We start from the raw sequence: 23,908 nt of genomic DNA, 5'->3' as shown, positions 1-23,908 counted from the left end.
CATTGTGCATGGATCCTCTCCAGTCCCCAGAATCACCTCTCCTTACTTTCCTTCACCATCTTCTTATTACTTCAAGCTCACTCCTGCCCCCACATCCTAGTACCCCAACTATTATCCTGGGCCTTTCCTTTCCTGTCTTTTTTCCTCACCTCCTACCAATCCTTAGGCTTGGGGCAAGAAGGTTTCTGCCCCTGATACTCTGCCTGATCAGAGCGAATGGCCACTTTTTATTTGCCATCTCTGCCATGTTGGATTTGAGAAAAATCTCCATTTATTTCAAGGGCCGCACTCCCTGAATGCTTCTTTCATCTTTTAAAAAACTTCTTATTCTCCTCTTGCTTTTCTTCTTTCTCCTTTTCTTAAAATATCGGGGTTTCCTCAATTCTGTCCTGCACTATTTCTTTTTTCAGTCTATTATACAGTTGTTCCTAGAAATCTCTTTGCCCTGAAGGTTAAGGTTATCTCTGCTGTGTAACTCAGATCTGCATCCAGCACCCAACGATCTTCTGACCTTCAGACCCTACAGAAGGCAAATGCTAAGGGAAGGGACTGGTCCACACACCAGTCCAGGGAAGGGCAGGGATGCAGCTGGCCCTGGGCTGGCTAGAATCAGGGATGTTAGTACTATCAGAATGGCTGGTCTTTCCTTCTTGGATGTATTGTTTATGAATTGCTTCTCCATGATTTTCTGGCAGTCCATATCTCTAGACTCATAATCTTTTTGTTTTTATTCTAATTTGTTATACACAACAGCAGAATTCATTGCAATTCATATTACACATATAGAACACAAATTTTCATATCTCTGGTTGTATACAAAGTAGAGTCACACCACTCGTGTCTTCATACATGTACTTAGGGTAATGATATCCATCTCATTCCACCATCTTTTTTACCCCCATGCCCTCTCCCTTTCCCTCCCATCCCTTTGTCTTAGCTAGAGTTCATCAAATTCTCCCAAACTCCCCCTCCCAAACCCACTATGAATCAGCCTCCTTATGTCAGAGAGAACATTGGTCTTTTGGGATTGGCTAACTTAGCATTATTTTCTCCAACTCCATCCATTTACCTGCAAATGCCATGATTTTATTCTCTTTTATTGCTGAGTAATATTCCATCGTGTATATATACCACATTTTCTTTATTCATTCATCTACTAAAGGGCATCTAGTTTGGCTAAGCTCATAATCTTTATTTTTTTTTTTTAAAAAAAAGGAGAAAGTGATTCCCTTCCCTCAGTAAAAGATGCAAATTGGTTTTCATAGTTCAGGGTTTTTCTGTCTCCAGGAACTAAATCAACCAGGTAAGCAGATTTCAGACAAGATATCAGTTTCCATTTAGATCTTTTATTTAGAACAATCTTTGAAAACAGAAGGGCTCCTGTCATTAGCAGGAAGGGGTTCTGGGATAGAGAATGATAAATGTCCTTATAAAGCTATATACTCAAATGTCCCCTGTGTTCCCTGTGGCCAACACATCCAAAACAGCACTCGCCACTTGCAGTGCCTTACTGAATGGCTCCATCTCTCAGTGCTCCTCAAGCCAGAGACTTAGGACTCATGCAGCTGCCTTCTTTCCCAGGGTTAGGATTTGATCACCAAATCCTAATGTTCTGCTTCTCAAGTGCTTCTTGATTTCTCTTCTCTCTCCTTCAACCCACTGTCGTAGTTTTGAGCCTCCATCCTGTCATCCCAAAACAATTGTCACTACTCCTAATTAGTCTCCTAATCTCTAGTCTTGCTCACGGTATTAGGCAGGGTCCACTGAAATGGGACCCACAGAAAATGCAATCTACTCTAGGTTTTTCTGTAAGGGCATTTAAGCAGAGAGCATGTAATTCAGTGCATAAATCAGGTAGAATGTTATAGATAGGAATGAAAGGGAAATTCAGGTAAAGGTTGTGTGTTTGCCTTATGGAATCTTTTGTGAATTCTCCCCCCCCCCACACACACAAACACACGCACACACCCCTATTGTGTTTTTTTGTGAACCCTGACTAATGTGGCTGGTTATTCCATTTTGGATGACTCAGCCTCCTTTCCAGATCTGGGGATTCATCTGAGGCTTGGTGAATCCTACATGGGCTTGGTCTCTGGTGATTTTGCAGCAATGCTCATTCGTGCTTTCAGGGATTTGTTCAATAATAATGGAGTTTGTCATCGGGTTGCTATCACAAGTACAGCATGGTATCAAGCAAGAGGAATCTATTTCTCCCAAAAGGGAGTTTTTTTTTTTCCCCTTCAGTAAAAGGGATAAACTCAGAGCTTCGTACATGCTAGGTGGGTGCTCTACCATTGAGCCACATCTCCAGGACAGAGGGGAGATTTAAAAGATGTTTTCATTGAGGTGACATCACTGAAGAAAGCAGTTTAATAAAGGAACGGAGATGCAGGGCTTGAAGCCATAGTGACAAGGAGTAACCTGTTGGCAACAGCCAAGATCCAAGGAGCTCAGAAGCTAATAGCTGGAATCTTAGGTCTATACTTGGAGTAATCTAAGCAAAGCCTGTTCACAAAGGAGGGGTGCAGAAGGAGAAATGGAGTAGTCAGTCTTCATGAATAGTGGAGGGTGGGGAAGCACATATTGGTGCTGACAGTGCTTCCCTATATATACAGGTTTACAATTCTCCTTTTAGAATTTTTTTTCTCAATTCATTTTTTATCATCTTTTGAAAACTGGATTAAATAACCCTTCCAGAATTTGGTGTATAATCGATTCCTGGACTGAGTGAACCCCACCTGCCTATTAAAGTCAGAATTGTGTCTAGAGAGTGTAAAACTTGATAAACATCCTTCTCTTCCCGAAAATGTGATTTCAAAATGTCTCTTTGTTTCATCAAGCAATGTGTTCAAATCAAAATAGCAACAATTTGTCGAGCACTTACTATATGCCAGCACTCTTCTGAATACTTTGAACATATTTTCTCATTTATTCCTTAACAGCAATCTTATGTGGTCACTATCACCACTTACCACCATTATTTTCATGTGGGCAAACAGATGCATATAGTTATTTGCTCAACACACAGAGCAGAGCTTGCATTTGGACTGAGGTGGTTTCCTCAGAGATCAATCACTGTGCCATTCTGACACTCACTGTCTGGTTTCTGGATTGGGTACAAGAGAGGAAAGAGAGTGGGCCTGGAGCCATCAGTGATTCCTTGGGCACTTAATTTGTGCCAGCACTCTACAGGAATGTCATATGCACCATCTCATTTTATTATCCTAACCCCTTGCTGCATACTTTTAACTTCCCAGGGAAACTAAGTCTCCCACAACCTCCTCTCTGTTGAGAGAGGAAATCTCTGATGCATCCTAAGAACATGGCAGAGCCCCCTTAGAAGAGGAAATGGAGAGTTTCATGAGAGGTGTAAAGGGAATATACATGAGATCAATCTTGAGAAAAGGGCAAATGCTCTATCTTAGCTATTCTTTCCTTGGAGTCAGTATTAATCCGGAGCCCTACAAGAAGTAGTGTTGAACTGAACAGAATGATTTAATAATGGAATCGAATAGAACCGGGGGCAAGGTTAAATGAGCCAAATGTGTTGATGCAGTGCACTCAGGGGTTAGCACAGGGAAAAGCCATCACTTCCTTTAGAACTTAAGGCAAAAGGGAGGACAATGATGTTACTGGAGCCAGGAAGAAGGGCCACTTGGCAGGACATAAGCCACAGAGAGATGCAGTCACTGCCAGAACTTCCGTGCAGAACTCTGGAAAAAGTGGAAAAGAAATGTGTTCCTTTCTCTCCTCTGGACTTGGATCTTCTGCCAGTGCCATTGACTGTACCCCACTGTGAGCTGGAGAGTGGGGAGCCTGGTGGTTCTGTATTTGTATAGAAAGGCAGAGAGCGGCTCTGGGCAGGTGCAATTGGCAAATAGAGATCACCCTGCAGAGAGCAGGTACTGTGAGACAGCTGAAGGCTACCTCCTCTTGGAGACCCCCCTTTTTTTTCCCCTCCCCCTCTTGGGGCACAAACAGGGTAATGAAAGGAGAAACTGACCTTCTGCTTAAGTGCTCAGCTCTCTGCCATAGGGAGAAGCATGCTGTCTTCTGAGATTGGACCTTGAAATATTTTCCTTGCTGTGGAAATAAGATCTAATGTCCAGGTTTGGGACATGGTCCAAGGAGAAGTATATTTGCCCAAATTCTTGTCTAACCCTTAAACTGAAGGAGCAAAAGAGGTTTTCCTGGCTTTGTGTGGACAACCAGATAGAGCTGTTTGGCTGAAGTCCTGTCTGATAGTTCTAGCCACCATGTTTTCCTAAGAAGTTATCTCTTCCCCTTTCACAGAGCAGAGGTGACATGGTGGATAAGAGGAATTAGAACTCAGCATCCATTCTACCCTCCTACTGAACTTTGCTGTACTGCAGCATCTCAAATTTTTACCCTTCCTAGATTTCCTGGCAACTGGAGTTCAAGCTATCTATGTCTGAGACCTGGCCAATCAGATTTGATGGTGTCAGAATTAGAAATGTGGGAAGCCTTGCTTTTTCTACTTCTGCCAGAAACCATGGGTGCAGAGGCTTGTTTTTTTTTTTTTTTTCTTTGCAGGAGCATTAGCTGAGGCTCCACTGCCCACAAACTCACTTTAAGGGTATTGAGATGCAAGTCAACTGGTGTGGATGGCAATGGGCATGACGTGACTGAGCATCTGGCTATGACAGTAGCATATTCCTGATCATTGTTTCTCTCTTACTGTAGCCAGGAAGATGGATTTGGAGCTGGTGGCTTCTGGACTGTTGAAGTGACAGCTCTCTTGGAGCCTGTAGCATGGCTGTGGGAGTTTATTCCTGAAAATCCAACCTTGACCTTGTCCTCAGCACTCAAAAACCTTCTTGCCCATTTAATCACTGTAATAAATTCCATTTCTGCCTCAGCTAGGCAGGGACGATATTTTCCTGGGCAGCAGGACCTTGAACAAAAGGTGTGGCAACCACAATAATACTACCAGCTAACATTAAATGCTTACCATGTGCCAGCTGCTCCAAGCACTTTACATGAATTATTTTTTCATTCAATTCTCATGACAACCCTATGAGTTAGGTGTGAAATTAATCGTCACTTTATAAGTGGGGAATCTGAATCCCACAGAGATTCAATAACTTGCCCGACATCACCAGATTTTAAATGGTGGGAAAAGGTCTGAAATGCAGTCTGGTTTTAGTGCCTGGGTTTAACCCTTGTCTCACAGGGCAGATGAACTAAGGATTCTGGAATTCCAGATTTCAGACATCCACTCCTTTTTTTGGGAGGGGTTATCTAATTAATACAACCCAAAGGGGAAACAGAGACCCAGAGGCACTGTGTATTTGGCCCAAGGTCATGTGGATAGTAAGTGGCTGAGCTGAGATTCAGACATGTCTCCTTGACTTTAAAACCTATGCTATTGCCCATTTCACAGCCTGCTGCCGTGGCCCATGACAGCCTTCAAATTTGAGAGGACAACTCTCCCATCTTGGGGACTCTTCTCCTGTGCAAGTTAAACAGGCCAAGTAACATCATTGCACCTCATTGAGCCTCTCTGCACCTGGGTCACCCTCTTGCAGTTTGTGGATGTCCCTCTTCAATTCTGTCACTCAGGAAAGATCATGGGACTCCCTTCTGACAAGCATAATAAAACCCCCTCATAAAAGCTCTTAATCTCAGTTGCACTCTTGGAGTTGATAGGAACAAATCTCTCTCCTTCTGCCTCCTTCCCACAAATGCTCCCCCACCCCCAGGACCCAACACTTTGCCTTTAAGGAAGATGTGACTTATATCTTTCTGCACAAATTAAGAGATTTTTTTTTTTAAAAAAAACCAGGCCATCCAAGCAGGAGATGTGTACAGTCCCCCTTCTGCTCCAGAGCTGGAGTGGACTTTTGAGGAGTTATTTATGGGTGGAATGCTAATTACTTAACTACAAATATGTAAATACTTTGAGAATAAATTCATCACAATATATTAGGCATCACATTGTAATTAAGCTCAATTAGGTATTATTAGCGGTATTAATGTCATGTTGCTCATGCCTGTTCCTAATGAATATATTAACCCAGTCTTGCTGCCATATCCATGTGGGTGCATTATGATGATGACAATAATAGACACATAATTAGAGCATTATTGCTTTGCTTGCAGATTGTGCCGAGAAATATGTCAGTGTCTTTGGAATCCAAAGGAATGGCCTGACGAGGTGGCCTGGGGGTTGTGTGATCTGGAAATAAGAATTCGTACCTTGGCACTTCGGTTTGTAGCCATTAAAAGAAAATGGTTTGTGTTTTTCTTTCATGGATTAGGGTAAATGTAATAGGAATTTCATGGTTTTGGGTAAATGTAATGGGAATGGGTGTGGAACAAGGAACCACCAGGAAGGTCTTAATACACCTAGGTGGTGAGTTTATTGTTTAATGTCGTCATAGGGGACAGTAGCTAGGTTTATACCATGGAGATAGGAGAAGAGTAGACTTTGAGGCCAAACACAAGCTTGCAAGGAGGTTAGGATCTAAGGAAGGGGGAAGAAAATGGGCATCTGCTCTACTGTCATTTTGCCAAAGGAAGTTCCCTGCACAGCTGATCTGGTGAACTCTCTCATTTATTAGGGGCCATGAGGTGTGCTAGTTTTTAAGAGCTTATCATAACTCCTACCTCCATGGTGCACCGTGATTTTCAAAGAATGATTGCAAAGAAGTGCATATTGGTCTTCATACCACTCATAGAGGCAGGGGGGTTGGGGATATGTGCCCCTTTTTAGCAGATAGGGAAACAGGCTCAGAAAGATGAGATGACTTACCTTGGCATTCATCACTTATCATTCTCTTATGCAGTTTATGCTTCAGTCAAACTTGCTTCCACTCTGCAAGTCAAATAGCGCCATCATGACTTGGCAGGTACTTTCTTCTCTGACTAGAATGATCTTCCCAAAGAACCTCCCTAGGTTGAGAGCAGGCTCCTCCTCCAGCCCTGTAAGGATTTGCTCTTGCCCCCGTTGCGTTGTTGTATGGCTATTTGTTCACTTGTGGATCTTCTCTAGTAGACTGTGAACTTCTTGGTGACAAAGCCCAGTATTAACTATCTCTGCCTCCCCACATTGGGTTGAATAAATGAATAAGTGCACACACACTTGTTTGCATATCTCAGACTCAAAGTCAGTTCTCCCTGGTCCTTCTTGCCACTGGTCTCAGCTCTAAAGGACCCTTGTGCAAGCGGAGGAGGAAGCTGTTGACTAAAGAGTATAATTGGGGCTGATATAATGGGTTTGTATAAAGCCCTAAGTCATCTTTTCCTTCCCCTTTATAAGGAGAGATCATGTAGGGAATTAAGTTCATTTCCTGAGACTTTGGTTTTGCTGAATTAGCAATTCCCAATCAATTAGACTAAAGGGCTTTCTCTTAACATCCAGCTCTTGATTTTTTTCCATTTTGTAGCAAAGATACAAAAGAGGGTGAGAGAGCAAGGAGGTAGCAAAGAATCTCAAGTATGCAGGAGAGTGGCAGAATTATGTAGTGTCATGGTGGGTGTGGCTGCAGCTGAGCTCTGTAGCCAGAACTGAGTCTTATTCTTCCAGTAGAGTTTCCAGGTGGGATCCATCCCTGAGAAGGCAAGAGCAAGAGTTTAAACAGTTGTGATGTTTTTCTAATGGGAGGGACTTCAGCACAATGTGCTTCTCCTGTTTGTTTTCTAGTTGAAGAGATGGGAGGCCCACAGGGGCAGAGCAGTTCCTCCATGGGCACCATGAATTAGAGGCAGAGCAGGTCTCATCCACTCCTTGCTACATTCCTTTTAACACCTCTATGCAGAGACCTGCACTCAGGCCACTCTGCTAATGGCACCTGTAGCTCTTGCCTTCCCAAGGTCCACTTTCTTTCCTCTAGCAATAGTAGCCCAGCTGATTCTTCTCTAGAGAGAGGACTCTTCTGCATGGAAGACTGGCTGGCTGGGTCCACCTGTCAATCAAAGTACCCACTGTACCCTGCAACCACTCCCACCATGGGGCCATTAGTGAGCTAAGCTAGCAAATGGATTCTCTCCCCCCTGGAGTATGGAGTCTGTGACATGGAGGTTGAAAATCAACCTCATCAAAAAACCCTGCCTCTAGGAGTAAGGGGCTATCTTACACTCTTGCTCCCCAGGGTCTGCCCAACCTCTCTCAGGCCTACCACTGCAATTTTTCTTGAGAGCTTGTGAGTGTTCTTCCATCCTTCATCTGGTTTAAGATTCCTGGAGCTTGATTTTTAGTGGCTGTAACCAAAGAACCCTCAATGATCCACTCTCCCAACCAGGGTAGAGAGCTCTTCTTTCTGACGAAGAGCCAGAAAACAAATAGAGGAAGGAGGACAACCTCACCCAAGTGTGTGGCCCTGTCACCAGTCCTGCCCAGTAGATTATCAAGTCAACAGGAAATTTGAAATGTGCCAGTAACTATATTAAAAGAGCAAAAAAGAAAGAGAGACACTAATTTTACAAATAAATTTATGTAACCCAATATATCCAAAAGAATACAATTTCAATACCTAACCCTCAAAAAATTGTTAATGAATACTTTACATTCTTTTTTCACCCTAAGTCTTCAAGATCCTGTATTTATGCTTTGACATCTCAATTTGGATGCTAATTTTCATCACAAATACTTACCAGTATTAAGTTTCTATAAAATAGAGACAGTTGAAAAGCAGACTCACATACCCAAATTGTGAATACTTAGAAATTTTCCAATGACTGAATTGAGCCTTAGTATTTAATCTTAAATTTAACTTAGCTAAAATTGACTAAAGTTGTATATTCAGTTCTTCTATTACACTAGCCATGTATCAAGTGCTCATAACAACCTGTAGGTAGTGACTACTGTGTTGGACAGTGTGGCTTTTTACAATCACTACGCCCTTATCACATCTACATCTCATGTAAGTCTTCCAAAAGTGAGGGGAGAATTTTTACTATTATTACTGCTACGGTCATTGCCATTATCAATAGCATTATCATGCCCACTTCCTAGATGGAAAATGGAGGGGCAAAGAGATTAATAACCTTTAGAATAATGCAGAAAGGGAGTGATAGTTTCAGAGCTTGAACATTGTTTGGTGTGATAGAAGTCTCCTGCATCATGCACATAGAGATGGCCTTGAGTCACAGTGTAAGTGAAGCTCTGTCATGAATGCACCATGTAACCTGATTGCCCTGCTTGTCTTCTCTGAGATGCACTTCACTATCTGTGAAGCAGGAAGGTGGGATCGCATCACCTCATCATATCTGAGGGGATACGGGTGGAGGACAGAATGTAATGGAAGCTACTGCTTCTGTGTCATTGAGTGGAAATGGAGAATGGATAAGGGCAGGGATTCTGCTTTGTTCACTGCTAAGATTCCGGTGCTGACATGCAATTAACATTCAATAATTGTTGAATGAATAAATGGATGAATGGATGTGGAGGAAGAGAGGATCCAGTGTTGTATAAATTTAGCTTCAAAGATTTTGGCCTCTGGGGTATTCCACAAGTGCAAGCAAAGAGGTATTTGGTATTCTAAATAAATAAATTTCTGAAGGCATTTATATTTTTGGATGAAGTCGAGATATGATTTCTGCATTTGCTGCATCTCCTCTTTAGCACATTCACACATCCCTTAGGGCAGTTGGTGACTCTGGAAAAGCCTGGTGGAGCTTGCACTTAAGTGGAAATAAATTTTTTTTTTAAACTCAAAGCTAGATGAGGAAGATCATAAAAGTTGCAATGCCAAATGTCTTAGTCGGCTTAAGCTGCCATAGTAATGCCATAGAGTGGGTGACTTAAAAACAGAAAATTATTTATCCCAATTCTGGAGGCTGGAGGTCTAAGTTCAGGGTGTCAGCAAAGTTGGATTTTGGGGTTCTGGTGAGGGTCCTCTTCCTGTTTTACAGAGGGCCATCTTCTCTCATCTTGTTCTCATATGGCCTTTCCTTTGTGTATGCACTCGAGGGAGGGAGGGAGCGAGAGAGAGACAGAGACAGAGCAGGTGCTCCTCCTCCTCCTCCTCCTCCTCCACTTCTTTTTCTTTTTTCTCTTCCTTTTCTTATTCAGGCACTAATTCTATCATGAAGACCCACCTTCTGGCCTCATCTAACCATAATTACCTCCCCAATTCCCCATCGTTCAATTTCATCACAGGGTTTAGGGTTTCAACATGAATTTTGGGGGAATGCAAACATATGGTTCACAACACCAACCACTGCAATCTATACAGCCTCATGACAAATTGATTACCTGAATATTTTCTGTTATTAACATTTTTATGTTTTTTTTCAAACACTTTTTTTCCTTGGCCTAGATATTTGTGTATAAATAGCTAAATATCTTCCCATATTATGGAACAGCATTAAACTTCCAATGGAAGAAACTTCTCTTTCATTTTCTTCTCCATGTACTTGCTCCGTGGCATTGGGCAAGCTTGTTCACGTCTCTGGTCCTCTTTGTTCCCTCATCTTAAAATTACAGGAAGGGTTAAAAGGCTATTAGTCTCTGCCCCTCTATGATTCTGTGTTTTCCTTATAACTAGTCACAAAAACAAAACATTGCTGCTTGCATACGATTTGAATATCTCCTTCCTTCATTCATTCTGTATTCAAGAAACACAGAACACTTGATGAGTGACGGAAATCACTCTAGGCACTAGGAATGCAGAAGCAAAAACAAAGCAAAACCAGTCTTGCCCTCTAGTTGCTCCTAGCCTAGGAGAGATTGAGAAGAAAACCGCCAGAGCTTGGTGGGAAGAGTGTCTGCCAGGAGATGCTGAAGGAGCACATTTCAGCAGAGCCTCACCTAGCTTGGGGGTGAGAGGTTTGTTAGGAGATGTCACATGAGCCTCTCCTGAAGGACGATTGTGAGTTAGTGAAGATTCTCCTTGCTGGCAGGGGAGAATGTGCACAAACATGGGGAGGAATGAGAAACCCTGGAATCCACATGAATAGCTCAGAAATGCTGGAGCATGGTGGAGGGCAGGCATCAGCAGGTGAGGCTAGGGAGTGGGCAGAGGCCAGATCACCAAGGGCTCTGTGGGCTGAGCAAAGGGATTTGTGTTCATTAGTGTGCAGCCACTGAAAGATTTCAGCAGGGGACCAGTATGGTCAGATTTGCATCCTGGAAAAGAATGTTTGTGGACAGCATGGAGGAGGTCCCCTGGGGCATCTCTGGAAACACAAAGACCGGCAGGAAAATTGTGCTGGGGAGAGATGACAGATTTTGAAGCAGGAACAAAGTGTGGAGTTGAGAGGGCAGAGGACTCTTGGGAGGTAAGGGCTACAGGATGTAGGTCTGAGGACCAGCAAGGGTCCAGTGTGAGGACTGGGCCCTAGGGAGGCTAGTGGTAATTTTCCGTGGAGAAGGGGAATGGTCTGTAGGGGTCCTGCAATTCTGCATGGTCGAGGGAACAGGTTCTTAGCAGCTCTGACTCTCTTCTGTTTGGGGGGTGTTTCCATTCCATTTAGCTTCAGAATATGTTCTATATTAAATACCATCAGTGTAATTACAGAATACGATACACTGTAATTATGCTCTATAATTACATTTTCTTCCATTAGCAGCATGGCATTCCCGCTCTACACAAGCCCCCGGCACCCTGGACTGTTAGCACAGTTGGGACCGCAGGCCATTGGGAGCAGACACAGGCATCTCTTTGTTGCCTTCGTCAACTGAGAGAATGGGACTCACAGGCAGGCAGTGCAGTGCAATGGTTAAGGACTTTGGAAGTGGACCCCCCCCCCCAGGTTTGAATGACATTAGCATTTACTATCTGCGGAGCTTGGCTATATTACTAAATGTTTCTGTGCCTAAGTTTCTCTGTTTTAAAACAAGGATAATAAAGCCCACATCATGGAGTTATTTTGAAAAATAAATGAGATAATGGATGCTAATTACCTAGCACGGAACCTGCTGATTTTGTCATCAATAAAAAGATTATACTGATGGAAAGAGATAATGAAAGGGGGACGCTGCTCTCTTCAGATCCTGAACTAACATCTTGCCTGCATTGACATGGGCGAGATGGAGTTTGCCAAGCGCTGATTGACAAGAAATGACAAATGACGTTGTCATAGAATCACAGAGTGCTCCCACAACTCACCCGTTTCCCTCTCCATGAATGGAGTCCACTGAGCACCACCAACTTGCTCCACTGGTCATTCCACTTAGGGATGTCCCGAACTCCGAAACTCGTGACCCCGTCCTCCTTGATTGTGCTAGGGATGGATGCTTCAGCTGATGGAAATAGTTCTCTTCGTTTGCAAAGCCTGCAACACTCATTCTCTCATTCTATCCTGAAATGACTTTAATCAATATCATCCTTATTTCATAGATGAAGTAAAGAAGTGTAGAAATGGTGTCTAGAGGGGACGAGTGCTTTTCGAGGATACCCATTTAAGAAATATCAGGGTTTTACTAGGTTTGACTCCTAGGGTTTGACTCCTCCCATTCCATGCTCTTTCTTCATGTTCTTTTACTTTTATTCCATAAACAGGGAACATCTACCCTGTGGTGGACACCCTAACCAACCCGGGAGACACAAGGAGACATCAAGCTGCCTTCCCATAAGGAGTTTTCCTCTCAGATGCTACATGAAACATGTGCCAAAGTCCAGCATGGGTGTCACAAGCACCATTTGGCTACTGCAAATCGGAGGGTCCATGAGTAGCAAGAACGCAGTTGTGGTGGGGTGGGCCGTGCTCCCGGCTGAGATGATCAGGGAGGGACTGGTGTCTGTGCTGGGTCATGGCAGGGGCAAAGGAGGCAGAAGGGAAAGTCATCAGAGCCTTTCTGAGCTTGAAGTGACAAAAAAATTCAGAGAAAGAGAGAGAGAGAGAGAGAGAGAGAGAGAGAGAGAGAGAGAGAGAGAGAGAATATGAATATGAACATGAGTATTGGCTTGAGAAAGTGAGAAGTCTAGGAATGCAGTAGTAGTTCAGGCAGGGGTGCATCCAGGGCTCAGATTTTGCCTATTCTTGAGGCTCTGCTTTTCCCTCTTGGCATTTCTCCTCAGAAGGACTCCTTTGTGGGGCCGGGAAAATGGTGTGGCAGCTTCAAACTCATGTCTTCCCAGCTGAGCAGCACCAAGGGCATCGTCCTTCCAGTGGAAAAGTCCAGGGAGGGCTGGACGGCTCAGCGTGGGTATGTGCCCATCCACAGCCCAGCATTTTGGCCAGGGGCTGGGTTATCCTCTGTGGGACATAGTTGGGAGGCAGGGTTAGATCAGAGTGACCTCACCTGGTCGTGCGGAATGGCTGTCCCACAAGAAGATAGGGTTCTGCTACCAACAGATGGCATGAAGCGGTCCTGAGAAATCCACCTCCAAATGCCCACTAGAAAGAGCATCTCTCAGAGGGGAAACAGCATGCACCAGGGCCTGGATATGGAAAATATGTCTCATTGATAGATGGGAGAGTAGTACAGAATCCAGAGGTACGTTTGCAAGAAAAAGTTAGGGTCAAGTTGCAGAAGACTCTAAGTGCCACTATGGGGGTCCAGACAGAAAGGGTCTCCCATATGGAGCTCTCTGAAAAGAAGTGTCTAGCTTGGGTCTCTCCATTTCCCTTTCTTCTCCAGTTGCACTGAACTCAGAATTCTTTGAAGACTGTGCTTTCTCTCGATTTTAGGATAGGACCTACAGTTTCATTTCCTTCTACTGAAATTGTTTCCACTCTCTTTGCTTAGACTGTTCCTGCTCAGGTGTGATGTCTGGCATAGAGATCACTACCTCCAGGGAGCCTTCCCTGACCACCACCCTAAATGGAGTAGATGCTTCCTCAGCATTCTGTACTGTTGGATGCCTATTTCCTTACCCACTAGCTCCCATGTAGTTAGTGTAGTGAGATATTCTGATCCCCGTTTTCCACAGGAGAAATTGAGACAAAGGGGGGAGTTAAGAACTTGCCCAAGAGGATGGAGCTAGAATTTAAATTTAGGTAATGTGATTTCAGAACTTTCTCTCAACTACTACTTACTGTTTGACTAGTCAGGTTCAGGACTGTATTCCCAGCACTGACATCATTCCTGTGGATATATATCTGTGGTTCAGATAAAAATAAATGGAAGAATGAATGGAGTAGGAAAGGCTGATGAGACCCCATCACTGGAGTCATTCAAGCAGAGGCCTGAGGGTGTCTGTGTGGGAGAGCACATTATTGCATAATTTTGGAATACTGGATAAGATGGTCTCCAAATTCCCATCAACTCTGTAATTTTTCATTTAAGGCAGAAAAGACTGAGGCATTTTGAACCATGAAGAGACTCAGTCACAGTCATCCTTGGAAATATCTCTGAAATTGTTATGTAAGGTGGGTCAATTGGGTTTGTAAACAGATTTACCACCTCAATCTATAGTGACTGTGGATTAGGGAAGGAGGATGTTGTCCCCCATTGTCACAGGCTATAATTTGAGAAGTCCAGCCATTCCAACCTGGGTTACTTCTGAGCACAGGAAGGTAAAAGAGACCCTATGATAATTAGGGGAACATTGCGATATGTTGCAAAGGTCCTTGGACTTGAATTCAGAAGTGAGTTTGCTTTCTGCCTCTGTTGGGAGCCTCAGTTTCCTCATCTGGAAAATGGACTATTATTAACCCTGATTGGCCACCTCCAGCTTCATGGAGAGGATGAAGTGGCATGGTGTGTGTTGAGGTGTTCTGAGGATGGCAAGCACAGTGTACACAGAGGGACTGTACACAGTAGGAGGTTGCGGCCATCAGTTTGGCTTCCTCCCTTCCAGCCCCATTCCTGAATCCTCCAAGAAAGAGGTGAGGTGGGGACAGTCACCAGAAAGGGCCACACCAGGAAGGATGAGCAATTCCCCCTGAATCATAAATTCTATCTCAGCACCTCAGCAGACTATAAAATTGTTATCTGAAGGCTGAATGTGATTTATCGAAAAATAAAAACTCCCCCTCCACTGCAGAAAGGCATCCTTAAAGATCTTCTATATGATTTCATAAAGCCTCATGGCATCTTTTCAATTCCTTCACGGGCCAGGTGGGCCCGGAGCCCAGCATGCTGATGAAGTGGAGGGGCGGCTGAGGCTTAGAGGGAGAAAAATCCAATTATTCTTGCTCTGGGATAAAGGAATTCTGGGGATTCAAAATCACTGGAGCATAATTGGAATTCTAATAAAACGAGGTGTTTTGGGTGGGTGGGAGAGAGAGAGAGGTGGCATGTGGGGAAGTGCAGGGTCCCAAACCGGCTGTGGAAATGACTCCAAAAGAGTTTATCATCAAACCACTATATTGTTGCCTGGAATTTTCCACAGGACTAGTTTGCTTGTGGCTAGCTGGAGGCAAAATTGGGAAGGAAAAAAATAGTTTCAAAGCTCCCAGGCCCCTTGACTAAACTGGGACAAAAATCTTAGCCAGTGCTTAGGGCCCCTGCCTCCTCATCTGCCCTTCAGCTGAGAACCTTTGAGTGTGAGAGCAGAGGGATCTTAATGATCATATAATCTCCTGCAGTGAAAATGAGGTCTAGCAAGGGGAGGGACAGTCCTACAGGTGGGCAACAGGGACAGAATCACAGGATCTTCCATCCACAAACCGATCCTCCCAGAAATCATGTCATTCTTCCAAACAAATAATTGGCCTCCATTTTCATGCACATATCGAGAGAGAGCTTCCCTTCTCAAGGGACAACCAGGCTGCCATGCTGGTTGGAAATGCCTCCCTCCATAAGGCTGCCTAGTGCCTGTGTGGTGTCCAGAGCAAAGGGTGGCAAAGAGGAAGAACAAGGGTCCTCATGTTTTTTGAATTAATTTTCTTTTGAGCAAAGGGTCTCTATCACCTTGTGTAAATCCCTTTCCCTCTCCAAGGCTTAAATTTTCTCATCTATGCAGAGGGGATTATGATAGTAAACACTGCCTGGCGGGTATTGTGAGAATTCCATGAGAATTCTTAGAAAGCATTTATCTTAAAACAGATCCAATGTTCACAAATGTTGTTATTTTTATTATCATCTGTACAATATTCGCTGCTGTGGCTTAGAAGTGGTTTGAGTGTGTCCCAGAAAGGTTCATGTGAGGGAAGCTTGGCCTCCAAGGTGGTGATACTGAGTGATGGTACTTAGTGGGACTTAGTGGGAGGTGATTAGATCATGGGGTACCACTCTCAGGAAGGGATTAATGTAAGGATTGATGTGAGACTGGTTAGTTCTTGTAAGAGAACTGTGATATTATAAAGCAAGTCTACCCCGTGTGTTGGTCCCTTCTGCACATGGCTACTTTTCTTTTTACTTCTTTGCCATGGACTATCATAGCCAAAGGGCTCTCATCAGATGCCAAAATGCCTTTCTGTTTGTACTTTGCAGCCACCATAATCATGAGCCATATGGACCTCTTTTTTTGTATAAAATATGTAGCCTTGGATATTTTGTTATAGCAATATAGAATGAACTAAGACATTTAACAAGAGTTTTTTGGGTATCACATGAGGTACTTTATGTAAAACACCAAGAAGATGTTTCATGTAAAGAAAGTAAATGATCAATATATTGCCTTTCTTAGCACTGTGTCTTTTCTCATGATCACCTTTCCATGCATCTTAGATCCCAGGCTAGACCAAGCTTCCTGAAGATACGGTTCATTCCTAAATCATGTCTGTGTTCCTCCCAGGTCTTAGCTTTTTGTGAGACTTCTGTGTATGTTGGTAAATGCAGGAAGATCACGTGCAAACCTCTTCAGCCCAAGCACCCACATCACCTCTGCAGAAGGTCACCCTCCACACAGCAGGGTTCAGCAGTGCTGCAGGAGCTGAGTCTCCTCCTGTGTCTTCAGGCACCAACATGAGCTCTTCTAGTTCCCTTTCCTCCTTCCCAATGTCCACGCCCTTCCTCCTCGAGGGCCAAAATTCTTAAGCATTCCAGTTTGAATGTATTATTTTTTTTCTTTCTTTTATTCCCTTCCCCCACATCTCAGCACAGTGTGAACTGTCACCTCTTTGGTTGCCCTTTTAGCTTTTCTTCTGCTTCCTCTCTAACCAAACTTTCCACTGCTTATTCATTCACCTAATAAGTATGGCAAGACAGATAAGCTCCCTGCTCTCCAGTGGCACCTGTGTTGTCTGTGGCAGAGATGTCCATATGATGTCCATATGATGTAATAAAATGCCACCTGCAATGAACTAGTGTGATATCAACCTGGGTCAGAGGACAACTCTAGATGTTCAGGGAAGGCTCATGTGAGGAAGTGTCGATTGTGTTGGGGCTCAAGTAAGGATCTGATGCCTGGAAGACCAGGGTGAAGAACAAGAAAAGGGCAAGTGCAAAGAACCTGAGGTATACAGCTGGGTCTCTCTGTGAGGTAAGCATCATGCATCAGAACTTTCTGGAGGGTTTGTCAAACCACAGATTCCCGGCCCCTTTTCGGAGGTTTCTGTTCAGGTGGGAAATGGCAAGTTTCCATGTCTAACTAGTTTCAGGTGATGCTGCTGCTGCTGGACCACACTTGGAGAACCACTGGGTTAGAGAAACAGAAAGTATGGCTGGAGCTGAGGGAGGAAGCAAAGTAGTAGGAATTGAGAAGCGAAGGTCAGATGGCCTACGGTTTTGCAAGACACAGTGAGGTTAGGATTTTCTTGGAAGGGCCTTGGGAAGTCATAGGTTTTAGGAAAGCTTTGCAGTGGAAAACTAACTTGATTTTTGAAAATGTTGCTTTGGCTGCTCCATGGAGAGTGGAGCTCAACAGTGGAAACAGGAGGTCTCGCAGGAGGATGTTGCAGAGTCATAAGGGAGAAATGACAGTGACCTGGCCCTGGATGGTGGCAGGACAGGCGCTGGCAGGAGAGCTTATCTCCTGTATTTAACTTTATGCTTCCTGATGAGCAAACAGAGTGGAGCCGTTTCTCAGCCTCAGCCCTGTTCACGTCTGGGGCTGGCTGATTCTTTATGGTGGAAGCTGTCGTGTGCCTCCACAGGCACAGATCCTTGGTGGCAGAATCCTGGTTTCTGCCAACTTGATGCCAGTAGCTCCCCTTCCAGATGTGACATTTTTTTAATGTCACATCTGGAAGGGGAGCTACTGGCATCAAGTTACTGTCAAATATCTCCTGAAGAAAAGGGGAAAAATCATGCCTGGTTGGGAACCTTTGGTCTGGGGAATTCCTTCACCTTTCTTTCATTTATTCAACAATTATCCATCGACGGTAACAAATATCCACATGCCAGTATTGTGGTAGGGTTGGGAGATGATGGTGAACAAAACAACAAGTTCCTCTCACTCTGGCTTGCAGTTCCAGTAGAGAGACCTAGAAGAGGGGGAAGGTGACCAAGGCCTCAGGGTGTGCCTGTTGGAGCAGTAGCTGCTGTCTCAAATCTGCAGCACAGAAATCGAAGACAGAACTTTCCCAGGAGAGTGGGGCGCTGGAGAGGATGAATGTACAAAGGCAAAGCTCTCTTTAGCAGTGAGGGGATGAAGCCCGGGAGGGAGAGGAGGTGCAGACTGGAACACTCACAGAGTCATCATTGTTTTGTCACTAGACACCAGTTAACTTTTGGAGACTAGAATTGTACAGCACCCAAATGTCACACTATTTCTCTGCTACTGGCAGTGGCAACAGCATAATCACCTGTGCCAGGCACGGTCACTGACATTCTCAAAGGCCCATAAGACAGGTACTATTTGATTTTTTTTTCCTCCAGCTGAGAAAATGGGTCCAGAGACGCTAAGTAACCAGTTTAAGGCCGTACAGCTGATAAGCAGCACGCTTGAGTTTTGTGCTGGGAAATGCGTGGTATTTTATTAAACTCGACCATTAAGATTCATTATTTGCTGCAGCTTTATCAGGGTGGGAGGCAGCTGTTGGTGAGAGGGCATCGGTGGTGGGAGAGAGGTATTTTACTGTCTTTCTTTCATAATTATCTTGGAGCAGAGAGTCGAGGGAATCAGAGCAGGTGCTGGAGGAGTTGACCTTGAAGGCCTAGTCTCCTGAAGAGCCCGGGGCCCACGGGCCATTGTCACGGTGGCTGGTATTTCTAGTGCAATTATCCCATCCTCTTCTTAGGACTCTCTCAGAAGTTCCTTCCGTGATCATTAAAACTGGCTCTGGGCTGCAGCTTTGAAAGCAGCCGGAACCGCCCAGGGCTGGATCGTGTCCTCATTAAAAAGGGACGGCCTTCCAGGGACTTCAACAGGATTTCTGCCATGTTACAAATTGAGGGAGATGCGACCGGCCATGCCAATTACAGGTGGGTGCCGCTCAAAAGAAGTCGTTCTCTTTTGCTTTCAGAGATTTGAAGATATTCAGTTCCATTTAGACTCAAAGGACATCTTGTTCTCACCTTGGTCTGTGGTGGGCCTCAGGGCAGAAGATCAGGAGCTGGGACAGGAGGAAGGAGGGGGTGGGCATTTGGAAGAGGAGGCCACGTTGTGTGCAGGCCTGATGGCTTGGGGTTTGCAGGCTTACCCCACCATGACTTTCCCTGAGACACTGACATTCCCCGGGCCTCAGTTTCCTTTTTTGAGACAAAGAGAGGGCTGCCAGGAGGAATTAAGCAAGATCATCATATCAAGCAAGCAGCATAGTACCTGGCACTTAAGAGCAATGGACAACTACTGTGTTCTTAAGGCTCCAGGCCAAGGATGCTCGCCTGATATCTGGCCTATTCTTTCCCTGGGACATAGTCAGTCCCCAGGATCCTACAGCAAAATAAGCATGCATGGGGAACCTCAGAAAAGAGCCCCACAGTCAACATGTGAGATGGGGCAGTACTCCTCTGTGCCTCGGTTTCCTCATCCATCAAATGGGATGACAGTATTCATTTGTTCACGCACTCATTCATCATGCCTGAATGCGCTTGCTCTGCCAGACTCTGGGTCAAAATAGCAAACCAAAGAGATGAGGGCTCTACCCTCGTGGAGTTTCTACTCTGGAGGGAAACCTTTTGATGAACAAGTAAACAAAGGAGAGACACAGATCATTGTGATCAGTGCTCTAGAGAATGAAACTAGGTTGATGTGGAAAAAGTAACTGGGAGGACTCTGCTTTCAGCAAGGTGGTCAGGCAAGGCCTCCTGGAGGTAGGGCTTCAGAGACTCCTCATGAGAAGGAGCCCGTGAGGAGCAAGGCCTGAGGTCCAGGCAGAGGAAAGTGGGTGCAGGGCCTGAGGTCCAGGCAGAGGAAAGTGGGTACAGGGCCTGAGGTCCAGGCAGAGGAAAGTGGGTGCAGGGCCTGAGGTCCAGGCAGAGGAAAGTGGGTGCAAGGCCTGAGGAGATGATGGTGATCTGAGGGTAGACAGTGGGCCTTCTGGGTGTGGGGCAGGGGTCACATGGACCATGTGATGATGATGTCTTATACACAGATGGCAGCAATTGAGGATGATGGACACAGCTGCAGACCTAACGGGCCTGGCTGGGATCCCCAGCTCAACCGGAGATTCATTTGGGCAGAGGAGTCTTGGAAGGTGGAGGAGGAAGGAAGAGGAACCAAGAAGAAGAAAGGGGTGGGTGGTCTAGTGGTCCCTCAGTGGTGCTCTTCCCTGGGCACTGGGATCATAGCTCTGGTTCTCACGTCATCTTCTCAGTCCCCCAGGTGTTGCAGATGAGGAGCTTGATGGTGGAGAGGTCTGCTGACTTGCTCAGGTCCTAGGCAGAGCACAATCAGAATCTGGATACTTAGGTTCAAATTGGGCCTGCAGAGTTTCCCACACCTGCTGCCAGCTTCAAGGCCATGGCTCCTGATCAAAGGGGACTGACTCTCTCTGACAGTTGGCTGGGGTCAGCCTCTCTTCTAGGAAAGGTCTGAAGGAAATCTGGGCAGCCCTCAGGGCTGACAAGGGTGCTAGTCCTGCTGCTCCCCAGGTGCCTTGGGGGCTGGGAAATGATCATACAGCTGTCCCTGAAGATTACAGAGATGAGACATCCAGGACTCACGGCAAGGAGGACACAGGGCGTGGCTTCTCCACCTCATTTTGTGCCAGTCCACTGGGGCTTTTGTCTTGCAACAGGTACTGCTTATGAAACCTGATCCCTAAGGTACAAAATTTCTATCAGATGACCTCAAGTGCACATCTTGTGTCCAAAGAGGCTCTAAGAAGCTCAGGGCTGTGGGAACTTGGGTCTGGTACCCGTGTTTTTTTGATGGGTCCCCTGAGTAGGTCAGGCAGGTGGCTTAGTGCCAGTGATGTGGATCTTCCCACTTCTCTTTGGCCCCCAGAAAGTTCTGTATACTAAATAGAAACCTGGTAACCCTTCACAGTTGACCCTAGTTCTGCCTCTCTCTCTGTCTGCTCTCCATGACTATAATGGGATACCAGACCAACAAAGTTAAAAGGAAAAAATGTTTGTTTTTTTGTTTTTTGATTTTGTTTTAGCTCATAGTTCTGGAGGTCCAGATAGTTCCACTGATTTTGGGATTCTGGTGAAGGTACCAACTAGATGGCAATGGTGGGGGGGAGCAAACTAATTATATCATGAGCCAGGAAGCAGAAAGAAAGAATGGGAGATCAGATCAGGATCCCACACTCCCCATCAAGGGCACAACCTCAGTGACCTAAGAACCTTCCATAGGATCCACCTCTTTTTCTCTTTTTATTGATTCTTTTTAGCTATAGATGATGTTAGGATTCATTTTGACATATTATAAAAACACGGAGTATAATTTGCTCTAATTCAGTCCCCTTTCCCTTCCCTCCACAAGACTGATATTTCTGCTATTTATTTGTAGGGTTTTTTTTGGTTTTGGTTTTTAAATTAATCATCTGGTAGATGTACATGATGGGGAAATTCACTGTGGTATATTCATATATGCACATAGGGAAGTTAGGTCGGATTCACTCCACTGTCTTTTCTTATTCTATCCCTCCTCCCTCTTCTCTAATCCTCCTCTTCTACTCCACTGATCTTTCTTTTAATTTGATGGAATTCACCCCTCCCATTTTCTCTTTCTCCCCACCCTGCTTCCTTATTTTGGACTAGCTTCTGTATATCAGAGAAGACATTCAACCTTGGACTTTCTGTATCTGGTTTATTTCACATGGCATTATGGTCTCCAGTTCCATCCACTTATCAGCAAATGCCATAATTTCTTCTTTTTTTTGGGGGGGGGGTATTGGGGATTAAACCCAGGAATACTTAACCACTGAGCCACATCCCCAGCCCTTTTTATGTTTTATTTTGAGACAGAGTCTCACTGAGTTGCTTAGGGCCTTAGGATGCACTACTATACTCAGCTCATTCTTTTTTTAATAGCCAAGTAATATTTCATTATATATAATTTTCTTTATCCTTTCATTTGTTGAAGGGCACCTAGGTTGCTTCTATAGCTTGGCTATTGTGAATTGAGCTGCTATAAACATTGACGGGACTGTATCACTGTAGTATGCTGATTTTAGATCTTTTGGAAATACACTGAGGCGTGGGGATAACTGAGTCAAATGATGGTTTCATTTCTAGAATTTTTTTTTTATGGTGCTGGGATTTGAACCCAGGGCCTTGTGCATGTAAGGCAAATACTCTACCAACTGGGCTATATCCCCAGCCCCCGTTCTTAGAAGTTTGAGGAGTCTCCATACATTTTTCCAGAGTGATTGCACTAACTTGCATTCTCACCAAAAATATAAAAGTTTTACCTTTTCCCCCACATCTTCACCAACACTTATTATTTGTATGCTTGATGATTGCCATTCTGACTGGAGTGAGATGAAATCTCAATGTGGTTTTGATTTGCATTTCCCTGATTGTTAGAAATGTCGAACATATTTCCACTTATTTGCAGTCATTTGTGTTTTTTCTTTTGAGAAGTGTCTGGTTATTTGCCCATTTATTTATTGGGTTATTACTATTATTATTATTTTACTGTTACATTTTTGAGTTCTTTGTACATTCTAGAAATTAATGCCCTTTCTGAGGAGTAGGTGGCAAAGATCTCCCATTCTGTAAGTTCTCCATACACACTTCATTGTTTCATTAGGTATACAGAAGATTTTTAATTTTATGAAAATCCCGCTTTTTGAGTTTTGGTTTTACTTCTTGCACTTTAGAGGTCTTGCTAAGGAAGTTGGTTCCTGTGTCAATATGTTTGTGGGTTGGGCCTACATTTTCTTCTAGCAGTTGTAGAGATTATAGTCTAATTCTTAGGTTTTTGATCCACTTTGAGTTGACTTTTGTACAGGGTGAGAGTTAGGGGTTAAATTTCATTCTTCTACATGTGGCTATTCAATATTTCCAGCACCATTTGTTAAAAAGGCTATCTTTTCTCGTGTGTGTGTGTGTGTGTGTGTGTGTGTGTGTGTGTTTACCTTTGTCTGGTATCAGATAACTCTATTTATGTGGGTTTGTCTCTGTCTTTCATTCCATTGGTTTTTATGTCTGTTTTGGTGTCATTCCATGCTGTTTTTGTTACTGTAGCTCTGTAGTATAGTTTGAAGTCTGGTAGTATGAAGCCTCCAGCAGCACTCAGCTTGCTCAGAGTGGCTTTGGCTATCTTGGGTTTCTTATTTTTTTAAATGAATCTTAGAGCTGCTTTTTCTAGTTTTGTGAAGAATGTCATTGGTATTTTAATGGGGATTGTATTGAAAGTATATGTTGTTTTTAGAAGTATGGCCATTTATTATTTAATATTTGTTATTTAATTTATTATTATTTTATTAATTTCTGCCTATCCAAGGGCATGGGAGGTCTTTCCATCTTCCAATGTCCTCTTCAGTTTCTTTCTTCAGTGTTATATAGTTTTCATTGTAGAGGTCCTTCACCTCCTTCAGTTTTTTTTTTTTTTTTGAGGTTAATGTGAATGGGATAGTTTTCCTACAGATTAATTATTGGAGTGTAGGAAAGTGATTGATTTATGTGTGTTGATCTTGTATCCTGCTACTTTACTAAATTTGTTAGCTCTAGAGGTCTTCTGTATACATTTTGGGTATTCTACATATAGGATCATGTCATCAGCAAACAGAGATAATTTGACGTCTTCTTTTCCTATTATATCCTTTTAATTTC

Source organism: Ictidomys tridecemlineatus, chromosome 11, assembly GCF_052094955.1.
Source record: "Ictidomys tridecemlineatus isolate mIctTri1 chromosome 11, mIctTri1.hap1, whole genome shotgun sequence".
Classification (NCBI taxonomy): domain Eukaryota; kingdom Metazoa; phylum Chordata; class Mammalia; order Rodentia; family Sciuridae; genus Ictidomys; species Ictidomys tridecemlineatus.
Note: the sequence above shows the minus strand (reverse complement) of the source record.